Below are 4761 nucleotides of genomic sequence, written 5' to 3'. Positions count from 1 at the left end.
TTTCTGGAGATATTGTCTCAGGAACAGTTCCTCCTGATAGCAAAAATATCCAAAGATAAAATACAGACAGAATCCCTGAGTCCTTTACAGTGTCTTGTCTTGTGTAGTAATGCATTTTGTTTTAATTTTTGTTTTAATTTCAATAATAAACTAAAACAAATATTTAATTGAAATATATATATATATATATATATATAAAAATGCACAACCTTATATAAAGTTAAAACGTTTTTATAAAGTCTTGTGCGACAAAAAATATTTCTGAAAGATTGTCTGATGGATTGTGAATGGAAGCCAGACCGATAAACCAGGCCGTTGCTAAAATTATGCCTAAATAGCTATTTGTTATTGGTTAACATTATCCAATAACATATTGCAGCCTAAAGTTGCCTATACAGTATGTTGCATGACATCACACCAATTAACCATTCAAAATATGACCACTAACGTGCCTTAAGACAGTAAATTCTGAATTTATGTCCCAATGACATTTAATGACAAAACAGCAATATTGAGAGATTCTTTACCTTGTGTTCTTTAAGTGATAATAAATAAGACAAACTTGCATCTTATTACTGTTCAGTGCCATTTTAAAAGCATAACATGAGGTCGTCACCCCGTGATGCTGCGGAGCAGAGCTGAATCATGGCCTGTGAACTGTACTGTACCATTACTCCATGCTAGAAAAGGTCAAGAACTGATCTTGTACAGTTTTCTTTTTTCCCTTTCTGTGCAAATGCTTTTCTTTTCACTTCGCTCTTTGCTTCCAATTAACTGAGTAGGTGTTTTATCCCATAATTAGTATCTTCATTTCCTGTCTGAAGCCTCATTATCAATGCAGCAAATTCACCCACAGTAATAGCTTCTAGTACTTAATGATGCCATTATTCTTAATGATACTGTTTTTAGCTACAAAGGAATAATTACAGTTCAGTTCTACTGGATATGCATGGAGAAAACGGTGTATATTTTTCCTGTGGGTGCGTGTGCATGTGTGTTTTTGTTTTGTTTTAAAATGGACACTTGGCTGTGATCACATTTTTGTACTGTAACAGGAAGTGTGTATTGGAGAAAAACATGCTGAAATGGAGCGGCAGAAAGTGAGAAATCAAAAGCTCTTTAAAGTTTTTCCACATCATAGTTGAGCACATTACTGATTCACAAACATTTGTTATATTATGTCACCTAGGTTTTTATTCAATGACTGCAGAATACATATTTACATGTACATTTAGTTAGAGAGATTGTTTACCACTTGCTTTTACTTTTCCAAAATATCCCTATTTAAACACATGTATACAAACAAATTCAGTGACTCACAAATACAGGTGGATACCCACAATTTACTTAATTTATATTGGTGTCATTATGTTTTATAATACATCTAAGAGCTCTGAAATGAAACAGGACATTTCTAGTTCAGCAGTAAATGTTTCATTTTAAAACTTAAAAGGTTTTATATATAAACTATAAGATAGACAAACAAGTTTTTGTGAATTTTGACTATAAATGTAGTGCTGTGATGAACTATTACATGTGACAACCTCATTTCCCTCTAAACTAATTATTGTTAACCAACGATGACATCCAAAACGCTGCGCAATGATATTGATAATAATAGTAGCAATAAAAAATAGTTATAAATATAATAAATAAATGGTGGTAAATAAATAAAAAAAATAGTGGTAATAAATATATATATAATTAAATATCAAATATACGATATCGACACTACCGATAAAATTAACAAAATCTCAATATATAATGTGCATCACTACTATGGAGTCTTTTTTTTCAAACACACACACCCACACACGCAAATATGTGGTTTACGGGGACTCTCCATAGGCATAATATTTTTAATATTGTACAAACTGTATATTTTATCCCCTTACTAACCCTACCCATCACAGAAAACTTTCTGCATTTTTGGAATTTAAAAAAAAACACAGTTTAGTATGTTTTTAAGCCATTTGGTTTATGATGACAGTGCCCTCATAAACCATGTTTATGTTGTAATATACCTATGTCATTATACACATTTGTGTCCTCATAAACCACAACACACACACAAATACATACAGTATAAATTCTGTATAGATATAGTCTAAAATTAAAAAGATCAAATTTAAATTACACACTGTATGCAAAAGATAAAATGTGTTTGGGCCACAAAAGAATTGGTTAAAATTACTGCGTACAAAGCCTTGTTCCTTTGCCAGTTCAATTTCCTCTAATGTCACAAACTTCCAACTCTCGGTACTTGACAAAGCAGGCCATATTAGAGTGAAGTCAGCCATTTTAACCCTCCTATTAAGCCTCTCTGAGTACTCATTTGACTTTGGACAGAAGTCTAGGTGTCCTGCTTCTGTGGTCCAGCCTTGCTCTCAAACGTCCCACTGACCAGATGTCCAAGTGTACGGCACAGAACGGCGCAACATCCTGTCCATCTTTCTGCTGTTCGAGGTTTCAATGGCTCACTCTACTGCAACAGAAAGGGTTTCAGAAGCTATTAAAACGGAGGACGTACCCTACGCCACAGGCGATTTTAATGGGGCTTTGAGAGCCAGCATGTTACAATTGCTAATTGGTAGTGTGAAAGAGCTTGTTGTGTTTTGCCATGTACACTGGGCCTGCCTTTACATTGCACAACCCTGGAGGCAAGAAGTTTGTTTTAGAGTAAAAAGCACAACATCGTTCTTCTGATACGACTGCGTATTCGCACGCGCTTACAAGCGGCGCATTCAAATGTTCGTATTCGCCAGCACGGCTGATGTGCGTGCTTCTGCGCAAGAGCTGTTCAGACATCAGGCTCGAGAGTGTTTTGTTGAAAAGAAAGACTTTTGTCGCGTGTTTAATTGAAAAGATGCTCGAAACTGCCTAAGGTAGTCCTCTTTACTCGCAACATGAAACAGCATTTTAAAAATGTAATGCAAATCTGGACAGGACCAGAAGTTTGCATGCAAAATGAGCGAATGAATATGCATGGCCGTCATCTTATGGTTTGCGAAAAAAAACATGGGATTCTAAAGCAACTAGACAAAGGTCTTTGTTGCAGCTTCTCTCTGATACCTTGCCAGGGTAATTTCCATCTGTCTGCTCATGCTTAACTCCCCTCTCTCTCTCTCCATCTATCTCTCTCTCTCGCACTCCTGCACCCCCACTCAGTTCTGGCATTAGAACCACAGGAAACAGTGTCCGTTCCTTTACACGATGCGACAGTCTGTTCACCTACCCAGTGCTAACGCGGCGTGATGTGCTTGTTGGCTGATCAGAGAGCCGCTGAGCTGAAACTCCTGACTCGCACCTGAGACACTCACCCCTCCACCCGCATCTCTCCTCCTGTCCTGTGAACACACTCGCTCCTCCAGCCCGCAAACTCCTTCTGTCCCACTAAATAATGCACCTCTCCGACCTCACAGCCGCCTGGCTCCTGCTGAACTCGGGTTCTGTTCTCTGCATTCCGGTTTCCAGAGGAAAGTGTTGTCGCTCAGAGGTTGCTTTTCCACATCTCAGTCGTGTTTCAACAGATGTTTCTGCTGAAGTTCCAAGGGAGAAATTAAAATAGACACAAATGAGACAACTGGTGACAAGATCGTAGAACTATAAAATGATATCATGACCCAGATTTTTAAAGGAATTTAATGAGAAATGTTTGAGTTCACAATGAAATCTCTGACTTGAATCGAATGAGACTTTAATCTCTGAATAATTAATTTAAAAATATTTAACTATATATATATAAAAGCAGCTGTTATAGTCATAATTATGGGGAAAAAAAGTTGCAATTATGACATTCAAAGACACATTGCGAGATATAAAGCAAAGATATCGTGAATAATAAAGTCGCAATTGTGAGAAACAAATTTGCAATTGAGAGATTTAAAGTCACATTGCAAGATATAAAGTAATATTGTAGGTTACAAGTAAAGTAAACATATAATATTTCTTACTCTATATCTAATATCTAATATAAGTAATATCTTCTTACTCTGAGGTGCAACAGGCTTCCAAACGTATAAGATAACCAGTGTATTTTTCTCTGGTGAACAATCTGTGAAGCTATATTTCGAAGTAAATCTCACTTGTGATTTTTCACTTCCTCTCACACTTCTGCTTTAAACTTCCTCAAACCTGCATTACACAGTTTCCCCAGTGATTTTCCAGTCGGTCTCTTCTGGTTAAGATGCTTGTCCTGATTCCAACACAGATTACACATTGACTACTTTATCTAAATCGAGCGAGGTATTCGCCGATCATCTCGGCAAATGAATATTGTCACTCAGATTTTTCAAATCCTCCGCCTGTGCTTTTTCTTTGATCAAATTTATCAGTAAAATGAAGAAGAATCTTAGTGTGAGGGCAAGTCTACATTGTCCCAATTTCACTAAAACTAGTTTAATCATGAGACATGGAGACAATGGATTTTCCAATCATCTAAAAGAAGCACTTTTGGGATTGCTTGCAGTGATGAAATGACTTTGTTTCGGTGGTCAGAGACGCTTACAAAAATCTTCAAGTCGAGCTAAGGAGATTGCCGTTACGGCTGAACGTATGTCATTTTATTAAGTTGAAAGCACGATTTAAAAAAATATGACTGGCCTTAAGCTGTAAAGCATGTTGAAATTGTGTGAGCATTTAATAAAGACACTCAGACATATGGTAGAGTCTTACTAAGACATCTGAGGTCAAGGGGGAAAAGTACTACAAGGCTGAAACAGCAGTTAGAGCACTAATCTCCTGCATAACCCAGGGAATGGC

At 36.7% G+C, this 4761-nt stretch overlaps 1 long non-coding RNA gene across 1 annotated transcript; it reads right to left on the bottom strand.

Moving 5' to 3' along the window:
• Positions 1-327: 327 nt before the first annotated feature.
• Positions 328-4079, bottom strand: LOC311071906. The gene is made up of 3 exons (XR_014603945.1): positions 3992-4079; positions 3321-3539; positions 328-2485 (listed from the first exon to the last, which is right to left on the bottom strand). It is a non-coding gene; the product is annotated as an uncharacterized lncRNA (long non-coding RNA).
• Positions 4080-4761: the final 682 nt, after the last annotated feature.

The sequence above is a fragment of the Abramis brama genome (genome assembly GCF_963993115.1).
Source record: "Abramis brama genome assembly, chromosome: 21".
NCBI classification, from domain to species: Eukaryota; Metazoa; Chordata; class Actinopteri; order Cypriniformes; family Leuciscidae; genus Abramis; species Abramis brama.
Note: the sequence above shows the minus strand (reverse complement) of the source record. Positions and strands in the feature narration are given on the sequence as shown.